The sequence below is a fragment of the Mytilus trossulus genome, chromosome 4, assembly GCF_036588685.1.
Source record: "Mytilus trossulus isolate FHL-02 chromosome 4, PNRI_Mtr1.1.1.hap1, whole genome shotgun sequence".
Taxonomy (NCBI): domain Eukaryota; kingdom Metazoa; phylum Mollusca; class Bivalvia; order Mytilida; family Mytilidae; genus Mytilus; species Mytilus trossulus.
Genome location: NC_086376.1, coordinates 39,778,495 through 39,805,977, shown reverse-complemented (window position 1 = coordinate 39,805,977; position 27,483 = coordinate 39,778,495).

The following is a 27,483-nucleotide window of genomic DNA, read 5'->3' as shown; positions in this document are numbered from 1 at the left end:
AATACCTTCTTACGACACTTGTAGTGCTCGACCAAAACTAGAGTATGCGACTTGCTTGGTGTGGAACCCTCATACTGGTGAACAATACAATAAACTTGAGATGACCCGGAGTGCGACTAGGTATGACTGTTTATCATAAAGGCATGCTAAAATACTCTTAAATGACCATCCTTTATTACAACAACGCAGACTTAAAAAAAAACACCAACTAAACTCATAATGTACTTAATAAACTGAGATTACTATAAATTGAATGTATTATAGTAGTCTCAGACATAATTAAGGCCTTTAGTTTTCTCGTTTGAATTGCTATTCTTTTATAAATACTTTTTTTATCCTAGTACGCATGCGCAGTAGTTAGTAAACACCAAACAATCTGAGTGTTAACTGGATACCACAAAAAGAAGAAGAACGAAGTTTAAGTATATTTAGTGACTTTAACCTGTATTTTGCTAAGCAGACTTTTCATATCCCTTCTGTTAATGGCTAGATTAATGTCTTTTATTGTTACCTTCGATCCACCATATTCATTTCAAAGTCCAAATTTCTCATGCCAACAAAAGTTGACAAATTCAAATGAGTCGAGTAGACCGGTAAATACTACGATTATAGCTAACCGATTAATATAAAAACACAGTATCCCCAATCCACTCTGTTGTCATTTTTTTTAAAATTATTAACATTATTAAAAGACAGTTTAAGATGTTGCACAATTTAACATATTAATAAATGAATATAATGAATGAAAAGATCTGAAATGTATGAGGCATATATATGTATCATATGACAAAGCTGAATCAAATTTTAAATATTTTTGGGAGAAGGGTGGTGTGATATGCGCACCAAAACCATGGCAGTATAAATAGTTCGTTGATTATGGCTATTATCTGACAGAGGCAGAAGAAGCAATAGGAAAGAAGGTTCATCTTTCATCAATTATGAGATGACAAAAAGATAGTTAATCACTTAGGCATTTAAATTCAACTAATAGATTGTTTTTCAAAAGAAGTGAACATAATTCATTTCTGGTCAATAACACCTGGAGCATGTAGCTTGATCAATTGATTTCTAAATAAAAGATTTGCATTTTTTTAGTTGTAGAAAAAAAAACAATGCTTCAGTTAATCATGCATTGTTGTTCCTGAAATGCTTCCAAGTATTTACAAATACAACTGATATGTAGTTGAAAATGCTCATAGGTACATTTCATACCATAAATTTTAGAAAAGGAAGTCCCTGTATACCTTTTCTAAACACTGGTACACTCTTAAACAGGGAATACCCCACTTTTTATACCCACATCAAAGTTTTGACGTGACATAAATGGTATACAAATGTCTGGCTTCCCTCTGTCCATCTGTCAATTACTGTATTGCTTTTTTGTCTGTCCAGAATCCACATGTCGCACTGTAACTTGAGAACCCCTTGTCCAAATTTCATGAAACTGAAGATAGTTGTTTCTTATGATGGTCAAACAATCTTTAAACTTTTTGGTGAAAATAGGATTTAATCTTTTTGAGGTGTGTTTTTTCACATGTTGCGCTGTATCTCAAAAATGATTTCTGATCATTGCTTTAAACTTTACACACTTCTTAATTATTCTAATCCACAGATCTGTTTACTTTTTGGTGATGATTTAAAATTTTATTTGAGAGTAATTGAGTTTTTTGGTATAAAAGGGTGGGGTTGGTTTTCACATGTCACTTTGTATCTCCTAAATGATTTATGACTATTGCTTAAAACTAAACACACTTCTTAGTTATATTAATCTAAAGATCTGTATACTTTTTGGTGATTCAAAATTTTACTTGTGAGTTATTGAGTTTTTTGTAAAAAAAAGGGGGACTTTCACATGTTTCATCATATCTTAAAAACCATTAATGACTATTGCTTAAAACTTTACACAATTCTTAGTTATATTAATCTAAAGATCTGTAACTTTTTTGGTGATGATTCAAAATTTTATTTTAGAGTGATTGAGTTTCCTTTTTTCACATGTTGTGCTGTATCTCAAAACTATTTCTGCTTATTGCATAAAACTTCTTACACAAGACAAAGGGCATATCATGCATTCGTGGCACAGCTATTTATTCTGACTTGACCATGTATTACTGGTAAATTATTAAACCAGGGATATCGTTACCATAAATTACTTAAAACCTTTACTAAATTTTTCCATAGATATAAAGATTTGGTTTTGAAGTTTGGTTGTAAACTTATTTCAAACAGGATAGCACATCCCCTTTTTTATGGAAATTTTGTTAACCGTGCCCAGAAATTTAGAAATGATCCATGTAAACTTGTTGCTCCTTTAAATAAACTTATTCTAAAAGATTACCTATTCAACACTGTAATGAGATCATTAAATATTGTTTTATTGGTATAAATATTGATTTTGTTATCAGTAAATTAAAAGCTAACTAAATATTCCTAGTATGTTATATGAAAATACATATTCATGGATCTACAATCTGTCGATACCTGTAACTTGGCCACAAGGTCATGTTTTTCTCTGGCTGCTTATGACGTCTTTACACTAAATCCATTGGATGTTGGATGTGTACGGATTGATAGTTTAGTCTTAGTTGCATGATTTTTTTATTAGTTGTTAGTGGCTTTGAACTAGCTGTCAGATAACTGTGAGTACTCTCAGATCTGTTTATTGTGTCTTTTTTGTGTCGGGATGTATAAGTACTTGGCCACGTCCACTTGTAATTTTGTCCATCTGATGAGTTAAGCCTTTTCAACTGATTTTTATAGTTCGTTCTTATGTTGTACTGTTATACCACTGTCCCAGGTAAGGGGTAGGGTTGGGATCCGACTAACATGTTTAACCTCGCCACATTATTTATGTATGTAGCTGTCCCAAGTCAGGAGCCTGTAATTCAGTGGTTGTCGTTAAATTTTTTCCATAAATAAGGCCGTTAGTTTTCTCGTTTGAATTGTTTTACATTGTCTTATCACAGCCTTTTATAGCTCACTATGGGGTATGGGCTTTGCTCATTGTTGAAGGCCGTATGGTGACCTATAGTTGTTAATGTTTGTGTCATTTTGGTCTTTTGTGGATAGTTGTCTCATTGGCAATCATACCACATCTTCTTTTTTATATTGACCCCAACTTGTTACATCTAAACAAAAGGTAGGGTACATTGTAGATAGGTAGGGATTTTTTTTTAATTTTACATTGAGTCTATAGGAGCAAATTATTCCAACTTAATGAAAAAAAAAACATTAATTTTTTAGGGTAGGCTCTTATTAAGACTGAAATGTAAAATATGTATGGTAACTCACGGTGGGTATGGTTGTCCTGCGAGAGAACATACTTTGCTGGTGATTCGGTACTGACGGGTGCTGGTGATCAATGAAAAAATGTAAACAAAGACGAAAATGATGATTTTTGACGTTTTCACTCATAAAAAATGGAAGAAAACAGTTGAGATTTTTCAATTTCGTTTCTTATGGGTTCATATGTAAACCATTAAAAAAATGACCCTCTAAACTGTTTCAGTAAGCGTATACGTAACACAAAAATGCTCATTTTCAGAAAATCGCGAACTGAAAAAATAAAACAATTATGCTCACAGAGTCTGCTTTCTATACCGCAATCCACACGACAAAACAATTTTGTGAAAAAACATTGCAATTTATTAAAATTGAGCATTTTCTCAATTTATTCATGTCCTGATACTGTGCTGGTGGGTCCTGTCATTTTGCTGGTGTGTCCTGATAAGGTGCTGGTGATTTTGGATAATAAGTTGGTCATATTTGAAACAAATGTTACAAAATCAATAAAATTAGCCAGATAATTGTTGCCAACAGGATCTATGACTCCTATTTTAGCTCTTGTGCATCCATTTGGCTGTTTAATATGTGTTTTCAAATCATCTGAACTTGTATTACATAATAACATAAAAGGGCAACATCTTTCGTCCAATATCAGATAACAATATATAGTATCTAAAATAAGTTAAAAATTCCACAATACTATATAATTCATTTTATGTGTCAATTTGTTCGAAAAAAGTCGAAAAGAAGACTTTTTTTATTGTCATGATTATATAACGCTTTCTAGATCTATGCTTAGCATTCATTTCAGATGACATGGACTCCTCACCCTGATGACCCTGCTGCCTTTCATAACTTTATCCGTATACATATATTAGGCAGCAACCATTTGATTTTCTGGGGGGGGGGGGGGGGGGGGGGGCTATGGTTTTTTTTTCTGTGCAAACTTTTTTTTTCGCCTTTGGCAAAGAACAATCTATTTTTTTAGCGACAAACCGAAAACAAACAAATTTTTTTTCTCAGGGTCCAAAACAAATTATTTTTTTCCACTAAAACCTGGAAACAAACTTTTTTTTCCAAAAAAAAAACCATAGCCCCCCCCCCCCCCCCCCCCCCCCCCCCCCCCGAAAATCAAATGGTTGCGCTGCCTTAATAGATAAACAAAAGGCTGCATGCAACACATATTTTTGTATTTAAAATGATTCGTTGTATTAAACGAGAATATTTGTGGTGAATGGAAACTGTGAGGGTCACAATCTTAAATTGCTTATAAATGTTGCTGGAACCAGTTTCGTTATCTGATCTGAATTTTCTGAAATGTGCAAGGTAGATGCTAAACATAACAAAAATCTCTGTACAAAGGTCTAGCTGTGAATTTTCTACAAAAATTGTGATTTTATTTTCACTAAATTCTCTTTTTCTACTGAATACAATAATGAACTATAAATAATAATGCTTTGCAAGAAGTTTCCCCTTGATCTATGTACAAAATTATATCTCTATTATTCATTGTCTGTGCTGTTTTGATACTATTGCAGTTTGCACATTTCTGAATTGACAGACCACAGGAGGGGTCATAAACCGTACAGGAAAAGATAAAATATTGATATAAGTACTTAATTTGCATCTTTGAACCCCCACCCCGGCTTGTTTTTTTCGGAGCCTGGAGTGTCTTAAAATGGTGGATTACAGACAGCCGAGTACGCATTTTACCTTTCAGGCGTGTTATTGTTGATTGTTAAAATCCTGAAAACGGATAGATGGAAACAAAAATGTTTGATATAAATGGCTTTAGATTCAGTTTTTAAAAAATATAAATTAAGGCTCCATTTCAATATAATAATTCTATTATTCACAATATAAAAAAAATGCAGAAAAAAAATGAATGAAGTGAAATATCTTAGTATGGAGTCATTACTACAGAGATGGTGTGTTTGACACACAAAACTTAAAAGCGTAGTGTTATTACCAATATTAAAATAAAAGTGTATTTTAGTTGGGTATTTTTTCCATTTACTCATTTTCAATTATAATCAAGGCACATTTAATTTTTATTCATGAAAAATATTTATATATAGAAAAGAAGGACACATTGTTCACTTCCTCCCCCGTAATTCTTTATCAAAAATATTTATTTTGAAATGAAAAAAGCTAAGAAATCTTAATTTTATTAGTGTTCTCTAGGTTATCTCGTCTTCATTCTCTGACATATTCTAGCCTGCCCTTTCATAAAATAGCCAACCTGATAACCGTTTAGACAAAAATAAAATTGTTAGAAAAATCTTACAGCAAGTGATTCTTAATAGCTATAAGATACATTTTTTTTTACAATACATCTTTTAAATCTTACGGGAAACTATTCCAAGCTTTCACTGTAACCTCGCTCTAACTTATTCCCATCCCTCCCCCCTCCACCCCAAAAAAAACCCACATCAAACAAACAAACCCGCAATACTATTGTCATTCTTATAGTCAGCACTCAATTGTTCACAAATAAATGTGTTTTAAGCTGCTAAAGACATGATTCAAACGCTCAGAAAGTCCTTTGTTCTATATTTTTGCTCTCCATTTTTATACAAAACCTTTTACATTTTTATTTTATGGGTTATTGTTGAAGGTCGTACGATGAGGTATGGTTGTTAACACATACTTCCTTTGGTTTCTTATGGAAATTTGTCCATTGACAACAAACATACCACATCATCTACTTTATATTTATATAAGTATTGTATAATTTCAACGTATTTTGGTGATCTTGCAAAATGATTGTAATCCCAAAAATCATAAACATATTTTCTCATCTTAAAAGGGGGCACAAAAGCTCAAAAGTTAGGTAGACCTTAGTGTTAGTGGACCCTTTTTCCAAAATTGTCGTATTAATGTGGAACTAACGTGCACTTTGGTCTTTTCTTGCAGATACAGACCTACAGACAAGACGGGAGGGGTCCAGACCGCCACTGCGCAGACTCCACAGCTCAAAAGTTAAGTAGACCTTAATGTTAGTGGACCCTTTTTCCAAAATTGTCGTATTAATGTGGAACTAACGTGCACTTTGGTTTTTTCTTGCAGATACAGACCTACAGACAAGACGGGAGGGGTCCAGACCGCCACTGCGCAGACTCCACAGCTCAAAAGTTAAGTAGACCTTAATGTTAGTGGACCCTTTTTCCAAAATTGTCGTATTAATGTGGAACTAACGTGCACTTTGGTTTTTTCTTGCAGATACAGACCTACAGACAAGACGGGAGGGGTCCAGACCGCCACTGTGCAGACTCCACAGCTCAAAAGTTAAGTAGACCTTAATGTTAGTGGACCCTTTTTCCAAAATTGTCGTATTAATGTGGAACTAACGTGCACTTTGGTTTTTTCTTGCAGATACAGACCTACAGACAAGACGGGAGGGGTCCAGACCGCCACTGCGCAGACTCCACAGCTCAAAAGTTAAGTAGACCTTAATGTTAGTGGACCCTTTTTCCAAAATTGTCGTATTAATGTGGAACTAACGTGCACTTTGGTTTTTTCTTGCAGATACAGACCTACAGACAAGACGGGAGGGGTCCAGACCGCCATTGCGCAGACTCCACAGCTCAAAAGTTAAGTAGACCTTAATGTTAGTGGACCCTTTTTCCAAAATTGTCGTATTAATGTGGAACTAACGTGCACTTTGGTTTTTTCTTGCAGATACAGACCTACAGACAAGACGGGAGGGGTCCAGACCGCCACTGCGCAGACTCCACAGCTCAAAAGTTAAGTAGACCTTAATGTTAGTGGACCCTTTTTCCAAAATTGTCGTATTAATGTGGAACTAACGTGCACTTTGGTTTTTTCTTGCAGATACAGACCTACAGACAAGACGGGAGGGGTCCAGACCGCCACTGCGCAGACTCCACAGCTCAAAAGTTAAGTAGACCTTAATGTTAGTGGACCCTTTTTCCAAAATTGTCGTATTAATGTGGAACTAACGTGCACTTTGGTTTTTTCTTGCAGATACAGACCTACAGACAAGACGGGAGGGGTCCAGACCGCCACTGCGCAGACTCCACAGCTCAAAAGTTAAGTAGACCTTAATGTTAGTGGACCCTTTTTCCAAAATTGTCGTATTAATGTGGAACTAACGTGCACTTTGGTTTTTTCTTGCAGATACAGACCTACAGACAAGACGGGAGGGGTCCAGACCGCCACTGCGCAGACTCCACAGCTCAAAAGTTAAGTAGACCTTAATGTTAGTGGACCCTTTTTCCAAAATTGTCGTATTAATGTGGAACTAACGTGCACTTTGGTTTTTTCTTGCAGATACAGACCTACAGACAAGACGGGAGGGGTCCAGACTGCCACTGCGCAGACTCCACAGCTCAAAAGTTAAGTAGACCTTAATGTTAGTGGACCCTTTTTCCAAAATTGTCGTATTAATGTGGAACTAACGTGCACTTTGGTTTTTTCTTGCAGATACAGACCTACAGACAAGACGGGAGGGGTCCAGACCGCCACTGCGCAGACTCCACAGCTCAAAAGTTAAGTAGACCTTAATGTTAGTGGACCCTTTTTCCAAAATTGTCGTATTAATGTGGAACTAACGTGCACTTTGGTTTTTTCTTGCAGATACAGACCTACATACAAGACAGGAGGGGTCCAGACCGCCACTGCGCAGACTCCACAGCTCAAAAGTTAAGTAGACCTTAATGTTAGTGGACCCTTTTTCCAAAATTGTCGTATTAATGTGGAACTAACGTGCACTTTGGTTTTTTCTTGCAGATACAGACCTACATACAAGACAGGAGGGGTCCAGACCGCCACTGCGCAGACTCCACAGCTCAAAAGTTAAGTAGACCTTAATGTTAGTGGACCCTTTTTCCAAAATTGTCGTATTAATGTGGAACTAACGTGCACTTTGGTTTTTTCTTGCAGATACAGACCTACAGACAAGACGGGAGGGGTCCAGACTGCCACTGCACAGACTCCACAGCTCAAAAGTTAAGTAGACCTTAATGTTAGTGGACCCTTTTTCCAAAATTGTCGTATTAATGTGGAACTAACGTGCACTTTGGTTTTTTCTTGCAGATACAGACCTACAGACAAGACGGGATGGGTCCAGACCGCCACTGCGCAGACTCCACAGCTCAAAAGTTAAGTAGACCTTAATGTTAGTGGACCCTTTTTCCAAAATTGTCGTATTAATGTGGAACTAATGTGCACTTTGGTTTTTTCTTGCAGATACAGACCTACATACAAGACAGGAGGGGTCCAGACCGCCACTGCGCAGACTCCACAGCTCAAAAGTTAAGTAGACCTTAATGTTAGTGGACCCTTTTTCCAAAATTGTCGTATTAATGTGGAACTAACGTGCACTTTGGTTTTTTCTTGCAGATACAGACCTACAGACAAGAGGGGAGGGGTCAAGACCGCCACTGCGCAGACTCCATAGCTCAAAAGTTAAGTAGACCTTAATGTTAGTGGACCCTTTTTCCAAAATTGTCGTATTAATGTGGAACTAACGTGCACTTTGGTTTTTTCTTGCAGATACAGACCTACAGACAAGACCGGAGGGGTCCAGACCGCCACTGCGCAGACTCCACAGCTCAAAAGTTAAGTAGACCTTAATGTTAGTGGACCCTTTTTCCAAAATTGTCGTATTAATGTGGAACTAACGTGCACTTTGGTTTTTTCTTGCAGATACAGACCTACAGACAAGATGGGAGGGGTCCAGACCGCCACTGCGCAGACTCCACAGCTCAAAAGTTAAGTAGACCTTAATGTTAGTGGACCCTTTTTCCAAAATTGTCGTATTAATGTGGAACTAACGTGCACTTTGGTTTTTTCTTGCAGATACAGACCTACAGACAAGACGGGAGGGGTCCAGACCGCCACTGCGCAGACTCCACAGCTCAAAAGTTAAGTAGACCTTAATGTTAGTGGACCCTTTTTCCAAAATTGTCGTATTAATGTGGAACTAACGTGCACTTTGGTTTTTTCTTGCAGATACAGACCTACAGACAAGACGGGAGGGGTCCAGACCGCCACTGCGCAGACTCCACAGCTCAAAAGTTAAGTAGACCTTAATGTTAGTGGACCCTTTTTCCAAAATTGTCGTATTAATGTGGAACTAACGTGCACTTTGGTTTTTTCTTGCAGATACAGACCTACAGACAAGACGGGAGGGGTCCAGACCGCCACTGCGCAGACTCCACAGCTCAAAAGTTAAGTAGACCTTAATGTTAGTGGACCCTTTTTCCAAAATTGTCATATTAATGTGGAACTAACGTGCACTTTGGTTTTTTCTTGCAGATACAGACCTACAGACAAGACGGGAGGGGTCCAGACCGCCACTGCGCAGACTCCACAGCTCAAAAGTTAAGTAGACCTTAATGTTAGTGGACCCTTTTTCCAAAATTGTCGTATTAATGTGGAACTAACGTGCACTTTGGTTTTTTCTTGCAGATACAGACCTACAGACAAGACGGGAGGGTCCAAACCGCCACTGCGCAGACTCCACAGCTCAAAAGTTAAGTAGACCTTAATGTTAGTGGACCCTTTTTCCAAAATTGTCGTATTAATGTGGAACTAACGTGCACTTTGGTTTTTTCTTGCAGATACAGACCTACATACAAGACAGGAGGGGTCCAGACCGCCACTGCGCAGACTCCACAGCTCAAAAGTTAAGTAGACCTTAATGTTAGTGGACCCTTTTTCCAAAATTGTCGTATTAATGTGGAACTAACGTGCACTTTGGTTTTTTCTTGCAGATACAGACCTACAGACAAGACGGGAGGGGTCCAGACCGCCACTGCGCAGACTCCACAGCTCAAAAGTTAAGTAGACCTTAATGTTAGTGGACCCTTTTTCCAAAATTGTCGTATTAATGTGGAACTAACGTGCACTTTGGTTTTTTCTTGCAGATACAGACCTACATACAAGACAGGAGGGGTCCAGACCGCCACTGCGCAGACTCCACAGCTCAAAAGTTAAGTAGACCTTAATGTTAGTGGACCCTTTTTCCAAAATTGTCGTATTAATGTGGAACTAACGTGCACTTTGGTTTTTTCTTGCAGATACAGACCTACAGACAAGACGGGAGGGGTCCAGACCGCCACTGCGCAGACTCCACAGCTCAAAAGTTAAGTAGACCTTAATGTTAGTGGACCCTTTTTCCAAAATTGTCGTATTAATGTGGAACTAACGTGCACTTTGGTTTTTTCTTGCAGATACAGACCTACAGACAAGACGGGAGGGGTCCAGACCGCCACTGCGCAGACTCCACAGCTCAAAAGTTAAGTAGACCTTAATGTTAGTGGACCCTTTTTCCAAAATTGTCGTATTAATGTGGAACTAACGTGCACTTTGGTTTTTTCTTGCAGATACAGACCTACAGACAAGACGGGAGGGGTCCAGACCGCCACTGCGCAGACTCCACAGCTCAAAAGTTAAGTAGACCTTAATGTTAGTGGACCCTTTTTCCAAAATTGTCGTATTAATGTGGAACTAACGTGCACTTTGGTTTTTTCTTGCAGATACAGACCTACAGACAAGACGGGAGGGGTCCAGACCGCCACTGCGCAGACTCCACAGCTCAAAAGTTAAGTAGACCTTAATGTTAGTGGACCCTTTTTCCAAAATTGTCGTATTAATGTGGAACTAAAGTGCACTTTGGTTTTTTCTTGCAGATACAGACCTACAGACAAGACGGGAGGGGTCCAGACCGCCACTGCGCAGACTCCACAGCTCAAGAGTTAAGTAGACCTTAATGTTAGTGGACCCTTTTTCCAAAATTGTCGTATTAATGTGGAACTAACGTGCACTTTGGTTTTTTCTTGCAGATACAGACCTACAGACAAGACGGGAGGGGTCCAGACCGCCACTGCGCAGACTCCACAGCTCAAAAGTTAAGTAGACCTTAATGTTAGTGGACCCTTTTTCCAAAATTGTCGTATTAATGTGGAACTAACGTGCACTTTGGTTTTTTCTTGCAGATACAGACCTACAGACAAGACGGGAGGGGTCCAGACCGCCACTGCGCAGACTCCACAGCTCAAAAGTTAAGTAGACCTTAATGTTAGTGGACCCTTTTTCCAAAATTGTCGTATTAATGTGGAACTAACGTGCACTTTGGTTTTTTCTTGCAGATACAGACCTACAGACAAGACTGGAGGGGTCCAGACCGCCACTGCGCAGACTCCACAGCTCAAAAGTTAAGTAGACCTTAATGTTAGTGGACCCTTTTTCCAAAATTGTCGTATTAATGTGGAACTAACGTGCACTTTGGTTTTTTCTTGCAGATACAGACCTACAGACAAGACGGGAGGGGTCCAGACCGCCACTGCGCAGACTCCACAGCTCAAAAGTTAAGTAGACCTTAATGTTAGTGGACCCTTTTTCCAAAATTGTCGTATTAATGTGGAACTAACGTGCACTTTGGTTTTTTCTTGCAGATACAGACCTACAGACAAGACGGGAGGGGTCCAGACCGCCACTGCGCAGACTCCACAGCTCAAAAGTTAAGTAGACCTTAATGTTAGTGGACCCTTTTTCCAAAATTGTCGTATTAATGTGGAACTAACGTGCACTTTGGTTTTTTCTTGCAGATACAGACCTACAGACAAGACGGGAGGGGTCCAGACCGCCACTGCGCAGACTCCACAGCTCAAAAGTTAAGTAGACCTTAATGTTAGTGGACCCTTTTTCCAAAATTGTCGTATTAATGTGGAACTAACGTGCACTTTGGTTTTTTCTTGCAGATACAGACCTACAGACAAGACGGGAGGGGTCCAGACCGCCACTGCGCAGACTCCACAGCTCAAAAGTTAAGTAGACCTTAATGTTAGTGGACCCTTTTTCCAAAATTGTCGTGTATTAATGTGGAACTAACGTGCACTTTGGTTTTTTCTTGCAGATACAGACCTACAGACAAGACGGGAGGGGTCCAGACCGCCACTGCGCAGACTCCACAGCTCAAAAGTTAAGTAGACCTTAATGTTAGTGGACCCTTTTTCCAAAATTGTCGTATTAATGTGGAACTAACGTGCACTTTGGTTTTTTCTTGCAGATACAGACCTACAGACAAGACGGGAGGGGTCCAGACCGCCACTGGGCAGACTCCACAGCTCAAAAGTTAAGTAGACCTTAATGTTAGTGGACCCTTTTTCCAAAATTGTCGTATTAATGTGGAACTAACGTGCACTTTGGTTTTTTCTTGCAGATACAGACCTACAGACAAGACGGGAGGGGTCCAGACTGCCACTGCGCAGACTCCACAGCTCAAAAGTTAAGTAGACCTTAATGTTAGTGGACCCTTTTTCCAAAAAGTGGACCCTTTTTCCAAAATTGTCGTATTAATGTGGAACTAACGTGCACTTTGGTTTTTTCTTGCAGATACAGACCTACAGACAAGACGGGAGGGGTCCAGACCGCCACTGCGCAGACTCCACAGCTCAAAAGTTAAGTAGACCTTAATGTTAGTGGACCCTTTTTCCAAAATTGTCGTATTAATGTGGAACTAACGTGCACTTTGGTTTTTTCTTGCAGATACAGACCTACAGACAAGACGGGAGGGGTCCAAACCGCCACTGCGCAGACTCCACAGCTCAAAAGTTAAGTAGACCTTAATGTTAGTGGACCCTTTTTCCAAAATTGTTTATTAATGTGGAACTAACGTGCACTTTGGTTTTTTCTTGCAGATACAGACCTACAGACAAGACGGGAGGGGTCCAGACCGCCACTGCGCAGACTCCACAGCTCAAAAGTTAAGTAGACCTTAATGTTAGTGGACCCTTTTTCCAAAATTGTCGTATTAATGTGGAACTAACGTGCACTTTGGTTTTTTCTTGCAGATACAGACCTACAGACAAGACGGGAGGGGTCCAGACTGCCACTGCGCAGACTCCACAGCTCAAAAGTTAAGTAGACCTTAATGTTAGTGGACCCTTTTTCCAAAATTGTCGTATTAATGTGGAACTAACGTGCACTTTGGTTTTTTTCTTGCAGATACAGACCTACAGACAAGACGGGAGGGGTCCAGACCGCCACTGCGCAGACTCCACAGCTCAAAAGTTAAGTAGACCTTAATGTTAGTGGACCCTTTTTCCAAAATTGTCGTATTAATGTGGAACTAACGTGCACTTTGGTTTTTTCTTGCAGATACAGACCTACAGACAAGACTGGAGGGGTCCAAACCGCCACTGCGCAGACTCCACAGCTCAAAAGTTAAGTAGACCTTAATGTTAGTGGACCCTTTTTCCAAAATTGTTTATTAATGTGGAACTAACGTGCACTTTGGTTTTTTCTTGCAGATACAGACCTACAGACAAGACGGGAGGGGTCCAGACCGCCACTGCGCAGACTCCACAGCTCAAAAGTTAAGTAGACCTTAATGTTAGTGGACCCTTTTTCCAAAATTGTCGTATTAATGTGGAACTAACGTGCACTTTGGTTTTTTCTTGCAGATACAGACCTACAGACAAGACGGGAGGGGTCCAGACCGCCACTGCGCAGACTCCACAGCTCAAAAGTTAAGTAGACCTTAATGTTAGTGGACCCTTTTTCCAAAATTGTCGTATTAATGTGGAACTAAAGTGCACTTTGGTTTTTTCTTGCAGATACAGACCTACAGACAAGACGGGAGGGGTCCAGACCGCCACTGCGCAGACTCCACAGCTCAAGAGTTAAGTAGACCTTAATGTTAGTGGACCCTTTTTCCAAAATTGTCGTATTAATGTGGAACTAACGTGCACTTTGGTTTTTTCTTGCAGATACAGACCTACAGACAAGACGGGAGGGGTCCAGACCGCCACTGCGCAGACTCCACAGCTCAAAAGTTAAGTAGACCTTAATGTTAGTGGACCCTTTTTCCAAAATTGTCGTATTAATGTGGAACTAACGTGCACTTTGGTTTTTTCTTGCAGATACAGACCTACAGACAAGACGGGAGGGGTCCAGACCGCCACTGCGCAGACTCCACAGCTCAAAAGTTAAGTAGACCTTAATGTTAGTGGACCCTTTTTCCAAAATTGTCGTATTAATGTGGAACTAACGTGCACTTTGGTTTTTTCTTGCAGATACAGACCTACAGACAAGACTGGAGGGGTCCAGACCGCCACTGCGCAGACTCCACAGCTCAAAAGTTAAGTAGACCTTAATGTTAGTGGACCCTTTTTCCAAAATTGTCGTATTAATGTGGAACTAACGTGCACTTTGGTTTTTTCTTGCAGATACAGACCTACAGACAAGACGGGAGGGGTCCAGACCGCCACTGCGCAGACTCCACAGCTCAAAAGTTAAGTAGACCTTAATGTTAGTGGACCCTTTTTCCAAAATTGTCGTATTAATGTGGAACTAACGTGCACTTTGGTTTTTTCTTGCAGATACAGACCTACAGACAAGACGGGAGGGGTCCAGACCGCCACTGCGCAGACTCCACAGCTCAAAAGTTAAGTAGACCTTAATGTTAGTGGACCCTTTTTCCAAAATTGTCGTATTAATGTGGAACTAACGTGCACTTTGGTTTTTTCTTGCAGATACAGACCTACAGACAAGACGGGAGGGGTCCAGACCGCCACTGCGCAGACTCCACAGCTCAAAAGTTAAGTAGACCTTAATGTTAGTGGACCCTTTTTCCAAAATTGTCGTATTAATGTGGAACTAACGTGCACTTTGGTTTTTTCTTGCAGATACAGACCTACAGACAAGACGGGAGGGGTCCAGACCGCCACTGCGCAGACTCCACAGCTCAAAAGTTAAGTAGACCTTAATGTTAGTGGACCCTTTTTCCAAAATTGTCGTGTATTAATGTGGAACTAACGTGCACTTTGGTTTTTTCTTGCAGATACAGACCTACAGACAAGACGGGAGGGGTCCAGACCGCCACTGCGCAGACTCCACAGCTCAAAAGTTAAGTAGACCTTAATGTTAGTGGACCCTTTTTCCAAAATTGTCGTATTAATGTGGAACTAACGTGCACTTTGGTTTTTTCTTGCAGATACAGACCTACAGACAAGACGGGAGGGGTCCAGACCGCCACTGGGCAGACTCCACAGCTCAAAAGTTAAGTAGACCTTAATGTTAGTGGACCCTTTTTCCAAAATTGTCGTATTAATGTGGAACTAACGTGCACTTTGGTTTTTTCTTGCAGATACAGACCTACAGACAAGACGGGAGGGGTCCAGACTGCCACTGCGCAGACTCCACAGCTCAAAAGTTAAGTAGACCTTAATGTTAGTGGACCCTTTTTCCAAAAAGTGGACCCTTTTTCCAAAATTGTCGTATTAATGTGGAACTAACGTGCACTTTGGTTTTTTCTTGCAGATACAGACCTACAGACAAGACGGGAGGGGTCCAGACCGCCACTGCGCAGACTCCACAGCTCAAAAGTTAAGTAGACCTTAATGTTAGTGGACCCTTTTTCCAAAATTGTCGTATTAATGTGGAACTAACGTGCACTTTGGTTTTTTCTTGCAGATACAGACCTACAGACAAGACGGGAGGGGTCCAAACCGCCACTGCGCAGACTCCACAGCTCAAAAGTTAAGTAGACCTTAATGTTAGTGGACCCTTTTTCCAAAATTGTTTATTAATGTGGAACTAACGTGCACTTTGGTTTTTTCTTGCAGATACAGACCTACAGACAAGACGGGAGGGGTCCAGACCGCCACTGCGCAGACTCCACAGCTCAAAAGTTAAGTAGACCTTAATGTTAGTGGACCCTTTTTCCAAAATTGTCGTATTAATGTGGAACTAACGTGCACTTTGGTTTTTTCTTGCAGATACAGACCTACAGACAAGACGGGAGGGGTCCAGACTGCCACTGCGCAGACTCCACAGCTCAAAAGTTAAGTAGACCTTAATGTTAGTGGACCCTTTTTCCAAAATTGTCGTATTAATGTGGAACTAACGTGCACTTTGGTTTTTTCTTGCAGATACAGACCTACAGACAAGACTGGAGGGGTCCAAACCGCCACTGCGCAGACTCCACAGCTCAAAAGTTAAGTAGACCTTAATGTTAGTGGACCCTTTTTCCAAAATTGTTTATTAATGTGGAACTAACGTGCACTTTGGTTTTTTCTTGCAGATACAGACCTACAGACAAGACGGGAGGGGTCCAGACCGCCACTGCGCAGACTCCACAGCTCAAAAGTTAAGTAGACCTTAATGTTAGTGGACCCTTTTTCCAAAATTGTCGTATTAATGTGGAACTAACGTGCACTTTGGTTTTTTCTTGCAGATACAGACCTACAGACAAGACGGGAGGGGTCCAGACCGCCACTGCGCAGACTCCACAGCTCAAAAGTTAAGTAGACCTTAATGTTAGTGGACCCTTTTTCCAAAATTGACGTATTAATGTGGAACTAACGTGCACTTTGGTTTTTTCTTGCAGATACAGACCTACAGACAAGACGGGAGGGGTCCAGACCGCCACTGCGCAGACTCCACAGCTCAAAAGTTATGTAGACCTTAATGTTAGTGGACCCTTTTTCCAAAATTGTCGTATTAATGTGGAACTAACGTGCACTTTGGTTTTTTCTTGCAGATACAGACCTACAGACAAGACGTGAGGGGTCCAGACCGCCACTGCGCAGACTCCACAGCTCAAAAGTTAAGTAGACCTTAATGTTAGTGGACCCTTTTTCCAAAATTGTCGTATTAATGTGGAACTAACGTGCACTTTGGTTTTTTCTTGCAGATACAGACCTACAGACAAGACGGGAGGGGTCCAGACCGCCACTGCGCAGACTCCACAGCTCAAAAGTTAAGTAGACCTTAATGTTAGTGGACCCTTTTTCCAAAATTGTCGTATTAATGTGGAACTAACGTGCACTTTGGTTTTTTCTTGCAGATACAGACCTACAGACAAGACGGGAGGGGTCCAGACTGCCACTGCGCAGACTCCACAGCTCAAAAGTTAAGTAGACCTTAATGTTAGTGGACCCTTTTTCCAAAATTGTCGTATTAATGTGGAACTAACGTGCACTTTGGTTTTTTCTTGCAGATACAGACCTACAGACAAGACGGGAGGGGTCCAAACCGCCACTGCGCAGACTCCACAGCTCAAAAGTTAAGTAGACCTTAATGTTAGTGGACCCTTTTTCCAAAATTGTCGTATTAATGTGGAACTAACGTGCACTTTGGTTTTTTCTTGCAGATACAGACCTACAGACAAGACAGGAGGGATCCAGACCGCCACTGCGCAGACTCCACAGCTCAAAAGTTAAGTAGACCTTAATGTTAGTGGACCCTTTTTCCAAAATTGTTGTATTAATGTGGAACTAATGTGCACTTTGGTTTTTTCTTGCAGATACAGACCTACAGACAAGACGGGAGGGGTCCAGACCGCCACTGCGCAGACTCCACAGCTCAAAAGTTAAGTAGACCTTAATGTTAGTGGACCCTTTTTCCAAAATTGTCGTATTAATGTGGAACTAACGTGCACTTTGGTTTTTTCTTGCAGATACAGACCTACAGACAAGACGGGAGGGGTCCAAACCGCCACTGCGCAGACTCCACAGCTCAAAAGTTAAGTAGACCTTAATGTTAGTGGACCCTTTTTCCAAAATTGTCGTATTAATGTGGAACTAACGTGCACTTTGGTTTTTTCTTGCAGATACAGACCTACAGACAAGACGTGAGGGGTCCAGACCGCCACTGCGCAGACTCCACAGCTCAAAAGTTAAGTAGACCTTAATGTTAGTGGACCCTTTTTCCAAAATTGTCGTATTAATGTGGAACTAACGTGCACTTTGGTTTTTTCTTGCAGATACAGACCTACAGACAAGACGGGAGGGGTCCAGACCGCCACTGTGCAGACTCCACAGCTCAAAAGTTAAGTAGACCTTAATGTTAGTGGACCCTTTTTCCAAAATTGTCGTATTAATGTGGAACTAACGTGCACTTTGGTTTTTTCTTGCAGATACAGACCTACAGACAAGACGGGAGGGGTCCAAACCGCCACTGCGCAGACTCCACAGCTCAAAAGTTAAGTAGACCTTAATGTTAGTGGACCCTTTTTCCAAAATTGTCGTATTAATGTGGAACTAACGTGCACTTTGGTTTTTTCTTGCAGATACAGACCTACAGACAAGACGGGAGGGGTCCAAACCGCCACTGCGCAGACTCCACAGCTCAAAAGTTAAGTAGACCTTAATGTTAGTGGACCCTTTTTCCAAAATTGTCGTATTAATGTGGAACTAACGTGCACTTTGGTTTTTTCTTGCAGATACAGACCTACAGACAAGACGGGAGGGGTCCAGACCGCCACTGCGCAGACTCCACAGCTCAAAAGTTAAGTAGACCTTAATGTTAGTGGACCCTTTTTCCAAAATTGTCGTATTAATGTGGAACTAACGTGCACTTTGGTTTTTTCTTGCAGATACAGACCTACAGACAAGACGGGAGGGGTCCAGACCGCCACTGCGCAGACTCCACAGCTCAAAAGTTAAGTAGACCTTAATGTTAGTGGACCCTTTTTCCAAAATTGTCGTATTAATGTGGAACTAACGTGCACTTTGGTTTTTTCTTGCAGATACAGACCTACAGACAAGACGGGAGGGGTCCAGACCGCCACTGCGCAGACTCCACAGCTCAAAAGTTAAGTAGACCTTAATGTTAGTGGACCCTTTTTCCAAAATTGTCGTATTAATGTGGAACTAACGTGCACTTTGGTTTTTTCTTGCAGATACAGACCTACAGACAAGACGGGAGGGGTCCAGACTGCCACTGCGCAGACTCCACAGCTCAAAAGTTAAGTAGACCTTAATGTTAGTGGACCCTTTTTCCAAAATTGTCGTATTAATGTGGAACTAACGTGCACTTTGGTTTTTTCTTGCAGATACAGACCTACAGACAAGAAGGGAGGGGTCCAGACCGCCACTGCGCAGACTCCACAGCTCAAAAGTTAAGTAGACCTTAATGTTAGTGGACCCTTTTTCCAAAATTGTCGTATTAATGTGGAACTAACGTGCACTTTGGTTTTTTCTTGCAGATACAGACCTACAGACAAGACGGGAGGGGTCCAAACCGCCACTGCGCAGACTCCACAGCTCAAAAGTTAAGTAGACCTTAATGTTAGTGGACCCTTTTTCCAAAATTGTTTATTAATGTGGAACTAACGTGCACTTTGGTTTTTTCTTGCAGATACAGACCTACAGACAAGACGGGAGGGGTCCAGACCGCCACTGCGCAGACTCCACAGCTCAAAAGTTAAGTAGACCTTAATGTTAGTGGACCCTTTTTCCAAAATTGTCGTATTAATGTGGAACTAACGTGCACTTTGGTTTTTTTCTTGCAGATACAGACCTACAGACAAGACGGGAGGGGTCCAGACCGCCACTGCGCAGACTCCACAGCTCAAAAGTTAAGTAGACCTTAATGTTAGTGGACCCTTTTTCCAAAATTGTCGTATTAATGTGGAACTAACGTGCACTTTGGTTTTTTCTTGCAGATACAGACCTACAGACAAGACTGGAGGGGTCCAAACCGCCACTGCGCAGACTCCACAGCTCAAAAGTTAAGTAGACCTAAATGTTAGTGGACCCTTTTTCCAAAATTGTTTATTAATGTGGAACTAACGTGCACTTTGGTTTTTTCTTGCAGATACAGACCTACAGACAAGACGGGAGGGGTCCAGACCGCCACTGCGCAGACTCCACAGCTCAAAAGTTAAGTAGACCTTAATGTTAGTGGACCCTTTTTCCAAAATTGTCGTATTAATGTGGAACTAACGTGCACTTTGGTTTTTTCTTGCAGATACAGACCTACAGACAAGACGGGAGGGGTCCAGACCGCCACTGCGCAGACTCCACAGCTCAAAAGTTAAGTAGACCTTAATGTTAGTGGACCCTTTTTCCAAAATTGACGTATTAATGTGGAACTAACGTGCACTTTGGTTTTTTCTTGCAGATACAGACCTACAGACAAGACGGGAGGGGTCCAGACCGCCACTGCGCAGACTCCACAGCTCAAAAGTTAAGTAGACCTTAATGTTAGTGGACCCTTTTTCCAAAATTGTCGTATTAATGTGGAACTAACGTGCACTTTGGTTTTTTCTTGCAGATACAGACCTACAGACAAGACGGGAGGGGTCCAGACCGCCACTGCGCAGACTCCACAGCTCAAAAGTTATGTAGACCTTAATGTTAGTGGACCCTTTTTCCAAAATTGTCGTATTAATGTGGAACTAACGTGCACTTTGGTTTTTTCTTGCAGATACAGACCTACAGACAAGACGTGAGGGGTCCAGACCGCCACTGCGCAGACTCCACAGCTCAAAAGTTAAGTAGACCTTAATGTTAGTGGACCCTTTTTCCAAAATTGTCGTATTAATGTGGAACTAACGTGCACTTTGGTTTTTTCTTGCAGATACAGACCTACAGACAAGACGGGAGGGGTCCAGACCGCCACTGCGCAGACTCCACAGCTCAAAAGTTAAGTAGACCTTAATGTTAGTGGACCCTTTTTCCAAAATTGTCGTATTAATGTGGAACTAACGTGCACTTTGGTTTTTTCTTGCAGATACAGACCTACAGACAAGACGGGAGGGGTCCAGACTGCCACTGCGCAGACTCCACAGCTCAAAAGTTAAGTAGACCTTAATGTTAGTGGACCCTTTTTCCAAAATTGTCGTATTAATGTGGAACTAATGTGCACTTTGGTTTTTTCTTGCAGATACAGACCTACAGACAAGACGGGAGGGGTCCAGACCGCCACTGCGCAGACTCCACAGCTCAAAAGTTAAGTAGACCTTAATGTTAGTGGACCCTTTTTCCAAAATTGTCGTATTAATGTGGAACTAACGTGCACTTTGGTTTTTTCTTGCAGATACAGACCTACAGACAAGACGGGAGGGGTCCAAACCGCCACTGCGCAGACTCCACAGCTCAAAAGTTAAGTAGACCTTAATGTTAGTGGACCCTTTTTCCAAAATTGTCGTATTAATGTGGAACTAAGGTGCACTTTGGTTTTTTCTTGCAGATACAGACCTACAGACAAGACAGGAGGGGTCCAGACCGCCACTGCGCAGACTCCACAGCTCAAAAGTTAAGTAGACCTTAATGTTAGTGGACCCTTTTTCCAAAATTGTTGTATTAATGTGGAACTAATGTGCACTTTGGTTTTTTCTTGCAGATACAGACCTACAGACAAGACGGGAGGGGTCCAGACCGCCACTGCGCAGACTCCACAGCTCAAAAGTTAAGTAGACCTTAATGTTAGTGGACCCTTTTTCCAAAATTGTTGTATTAATGTGGAACTAATGTGCACTTTGGTTTTTTCTTGCAGATACAGACCTACAGACAAGACGGGAGGGGTCCAGACCGCCACTGCGCAGACTCCACAGCTCAAAAGTTAAGTAGACCTTAATGTTAGTGGACCCTTTTTCCAAAATTGTCGTATTAATGTGGAACTAACGTGCACTTTGGTTTTTTCTTGCAGATACAGACCTACAGACAAGACGGGAGGGGTCCAAACCGCCACTGCGCAGACTCCACAGCTCAAAAGTTAAGTAGACCTTAATGTTAGTGGACCCTTTTTCCAAAATTGTCGTATTAATGTGGAACTAACGTGCACTTTGGTTTTTTCTTGCAGATACAGACCTACAGACAAGACGGGAGGGGTCCAAACCGCCACTGCGCAGACTCCACAGCTCAAAAGTTAAGTAGACCTTAATGTTAGTGGACCCTTTTTCCAAAATTGTCGTATTAATGTGGAACTAACGTGCACTTTGGTTTTTTCTTGCAGATACAGACCTACAGACAAGACGGGAGGGGTCCAGACCGCCACTGTGCAGACTCCACAGCTCAAAAGTTAAGTAGACCTTAATGTTAGTGGACCCTTTTTCCAAAATTGTCGTATTAATGTGGAACTAACGTGCACTTTGGTTTTTTCTTGCAGATACAGACCTACAGACAAGACGGGAGGGGTCCAAACCGCCACTGCGCAGACTCCACAGCTCAAAAGTTAAGTAGACCTTAATGTTAGTGGACCCTTTTTCCAAAATTGTCGTATTAATGTGGAACTAACGTGCACTTTGGTTTTTTCTTGCAGATACAGACCTACAGACAAGACGGGAGGGGTCCAAACCGCCACTGCGCAGACTCCACAGCTCAAAAGTTAAGTAGACCTTAATGTTAGTGGACCCTTTTTCCAAAATTGTCGTATTAATGTGGAACTAACGTGCACTTTGGTTTTTTCTTGCAGATACAGACCTACAGACAAGACGGGAGGGGTCCAGACCGCCACTGCGCAGACTCCACAGCTCAAAAGTTATGTAGACCTTAATGTTAGTGGACCCTTTTTCCAAAATTGTCGTATTAATGTGGAACTAACGTGCACTTTGGTTTTTTCTTGCAGATACAGACCTACAGACAAGACGTGAGGGGTCCAGACCGCCACTGCGCAGAATCCACAGCTCAAAAGTTAAGTAGACCTTAATGTTAGTGGACCCTTTTTCCAAAATTGTCGTATTAATGTGGAACTAACGTGCACTTTGGTTTTTTCTTGCAGATACAGACCTACAGACAAGACGGGAGGGGTCCAGACCGCCACTGCGCAGACTCCACAGCTCAAAAGTTAAGTAGACCTTAATGTTAGTGGACCCTTTTTCCAAAATTGTCGTATTAATGTGGAACTAACGTGCACTTTGGTTTTTTCTTGCAGATACAGACCTACAGACAAGATGGGAGAAGTCCAGACCGCCACTGCGTAGACTCCACAGAAAAATTAAAATATTGCAAACTTATACTTTTTAAATGCCTTAATATATCAATTATCATATACTTAATGCAATAGAGTACTCATTTGATTTGTCAGACTTAGCATAATTATTCAAAAGTCAAATTTATATGAGCCTGCCCCTAAAAATTGAGGGTTTTCAATGAAGGGGGGCCTTACATGAAGATATAATATTTTCCAGCAATTTTAAATTTGTGAAGCTTTTTGGTTATAAAGAATCCTTACATATGTATTGAATGTACTTTAAATGGAAAGAAAAGTTACAAATAACATATCATATTAGTATAAAAGGGTCTTAGGTCAAGTAAGACTGGAAATAATTTAGGGTCAATTTAGGCCATGACACATATTTACATTAAAAAATGAATATTGAGGCTACAAGAAATAAAAAATGTGTCTTTTTTTATCATTTCTATACTCATGTGACATGATACAACAAATCTGAGCACAAAAAGACTCTTGCATTTAACTTTTCTTGCAGACAGTATGGTCTGATATAAAGATTTTTGCCTTTTTAGTGAAAAACTAGCATGCAATTTTAGTCTCAACAGGCTTATATTTGAACCACTTGCTATTCTACAGAAGAAAATAAAAATATTTTGTGAAATGAAACAGGTACAATAGACATTGTAAAGTGCTTTTTATACAAATTTAGTGAGGTCTATATCATGGACTTCAACTTTTATGTCCGAAGCTCCCCACTTTTGACTTCTTCCAAACAGGGCGTTAGACAAGGGTCATTTATACAACACATTTTGCACATATTGTCGGAGATAACCTTCTTTTCTGTAGATTCAGTGTTCATAAATAAGTAATAGAACTGGATAAAGGCATAAAAACACAAATATTGACACATAAAAATCTTTCAGATAGAAAGTCAGGATGCCATTTGTGCATCAACATTGAAAAAGCTATAAAATGCCTACTAGTATTTTGACCATAAAATACCAAAATTGGTAATTTTGGCAGAAATTCTATAATGTAAAACTTAAAATCCTTTAGATTCATGCTATTTGACAAATTATCACCATCAAATAATTAAGGGAAGTTGCCAAAGTACAGATTCTATATTTACAGATTTCACCTCTTAGGTCCGAGACCACAATTAATTTGTAGTGCATTTCTTTTAGAATATAAATGAAAATTTAAAAACTCCCACCTGAGCTTTCTCAATGAATTTTTTACAGTGTGTTGTACTACTTTTGGGACAAATTATATCAAAATTATAGAAAACTTCATCGCCTCTAACTCAAAATATGGACAATTTTATGTTTAGGGCGTCTTGAAATCTTTTGACAGCTTCCTAAGTGCTCATTTTTAACCTTTTTCAGCTGAACCAAATCACTACTTTCCTTTAAAATTCTGGACCCATTTTTTTTTACAGTGTTATTTCACCCCCCTACTTCCAATTTGAGGCATCAAACATAGAGAAATAAAATTGGATGGGGTATGAAAAATATTGGCAACTAGCCCACTGTCAACACTAGGGACTATATTCGTAATCAAGGGACGACAATTGTGGTCTCGGACCTATTGTTAGAAAACACTGTCAAACATACTATCCACATTGATCTGTGTCCACACATGTATTGAAAAAACAAGAATCATGCAGAAATGAACTTTTTTATATAGATTAAACCGTTGGTTTTCCAGTTTGAATGGTTTTACATTAGTAATTTTTGGGTCCCTTTATAGTTCGCTTCTCAGTGTTAGCCTAGGCTCCTTGTTGAAGGCTGTCCCTTGACCTTTAATGGTTTACTTTTATAAATTGTGACTTTGATGGAGAGTTGTCTCATTGGCACTCTTACCACATCTTTTTATATCTACTTATGTTTTCCTCTCCATGCTATTCAAAATCAAAGATGTGGTACATAATTTATCATAATCGACTGATTGATTGATGGTTGCTTAACGTCCAGTGGCAAATATTTCATGCATGTTCAAAACGAGAACGAATTTACAACAAATACAATTGGTAGGTCTTTTCATAATAGAGGCCATTGGGATTATGGTCGGGGAAATTTGGACTGCCACTGGAAAATGAAGGTATACTGAAAAGGGACAGAAATTTTGCCTTGCAACAGGCCGCCTACGGACCCCTTAAAGAGTTCAAGTTTGCAAGGGTTCTTAACGTGCAAAGAGCGTGACACTCTCTTAACACAAGTCATCGGATTTAACGTCCCCATTCCGACCAGACGTGACTAACGTTGCGCACGATGTTCCTACAACACGACGTCAAAGAGAGTTTTCTGAAACTTTTGACGTACATTTATTCACAATCTAATTAAAAACCCATCTCTCATCGCTCCCGTTTTCTGACACGCGACATATCAGAAAACGGGTGCGATGAGAGATCGGTTTTTAATTTGATTTATTCAATTTGCAAGTTTCATTTGCTTTCACTACAAACTGCTCAGAGTCTGAAATGACCAGTTTTTGTGCTCGACCAGTAAAATCGCGCACACATTTTACTCGACAAGTCTCGACATTGTCTCGACTGGACTTAACTGTACTTAAGTGTAATCGACTAGGTCTCGACTTTACATAATTAGTCTGAAATGGTCTTGACCAAGGCTCGACCTGTCTCGACCTGTCTTGACTCAGTCTGAACCAGTCTCGACTAGTCTTGACCTTCAAATTTAGTTTTGTCTGGTATAAAGAAGCCCATCTAACTAAATTAAATATTGATCTTACAAAATTCAAGCTTATGAGTTAGTTTGATTACTGGCTGTCAAATAAAAAAAGAAATTGTTTTACAATAGGTAAAAATAAAAATTATTATAAAAATTCAGATAGGCATCTTTAAATTTTCTATTTACTTTTTCAAATCAACTTGGATTTTCATCAAACTATGCACCTATCTAAGATATATATCTAGCTTACTGAATCCCATTTTATTTACTTTTTTTTTGTATAGCTATGAAATTTAAGAATTAAAGTCATCTCGGTAAAAAAAGCTAGGATTTGCAATTTGGACAAAATAGAGATAGGCATCTTTAATTTTTTTAATAACTTTTTCAAAATCACTTGGATTTTCATCGACTATGCAGATATTTAAAAATATATATCAAGCTTACTGAATCCCATTTCATTTGCTTTTTTCTTGTATTGCTGTAAAATTTAACAATTAAAGTCATCTCGGTAAAAAAGCTAGGATTTGCAATTTGGACAAAATAGAGATAGGCATCTTTAATTTTTTTAATAACTTTTTCAAAATCACTTGGATTTTCATCAAACTATGCAGCTATCTTAGATATATATCAAGCTTACTGAATCCCATTTCATTTACTTTTTTCTTGTATTGCTGTAAAATTTAAGAATTCAAGTCATCTCGGTAAAAAATCTAGGATTTGCAATTTGGACAAAATAGAGATAGGCATCTTTAATTTTTTTAATAACTTTTTCAAATCAACTTGGATTTTCATCAAATTATGCAGCTATCTTAGATAAATATCAAGCTTACTGAATCCCATTTCATTTACTTTTGTTATTGTATTGCTTTAAAATTTAAAAATTAAAGAAATGTTGGTAAATAAAGCTTTAAGGATTTGCAATTTCGGACAAAATAGAGATAGGCATCTTTAATTTTTTTAAGAACTTTTTCAAAATCACTTGGATTTTCATCAAACTATGCAGCTATCTTAGATAAATATCAAGCTTATTGAATCCCATTGCATTTACTTTTTTGTTGTATTGCTGTAAAATTTAAGAATTAAAGTCATCTCGGTAAAAAAAGCTAGGATTTGCAATTCAGACAAAATAGAGATAGGCATCTTTAATTTTTTTAATAACTTTTTCAAATCAACTTGGATTGTCATCAAACTATGCAGCTATCTTAGATATATATCAAGCTTACTGAATCCCATTTCATTTACTTTTTTATTGTATTGCTGTAAAATTTAAGAATTAAAGAAATGTTGGTAAAAAAAGCTAGGATTTGCAATTCAGACAAAATAGAGATAGTACACTTTAAATTTTCTAATAACTTTTTCAAATCAACTTGGATTTTCATCAAACTAGGCAGCTCTCTTAGATATATATCAAGCTTAATGAATCCCATTTTATTTACTTTTTTATTGTATTGCTGTAAAATTTAAGAATTAAAGAAATGTTGGTAAAAAAAGCTAGGATTTGCAATTAGGACAAAATAGAGATAGTACACTTTAAATTTTTTAATAACTTTTTCAAATCAACTTGGATTTTCATCAAACTAGGCAGCTCTCTTAGATATATATCAAGCTTACTGAATCCTAGGTTATTTTGTTTTTTGTTGAATTGCTGTCAAATTGAAGAATTTAATTAATCTAGGTCAAGAAAGCTAGTATTTGCAGTTCAAACAAAATAAAGATAGTACACTTTAATTTTTTTAATATTTTTTTCAAGTCAACTTGGATTTATTCAAACTATATAGCTACCTTGTTGATGTATTAATCTTACTGAATCCCAGGTTGTTATTTAGTTTGGTGTTTTGCTGTCAAATTTAAGAATTTA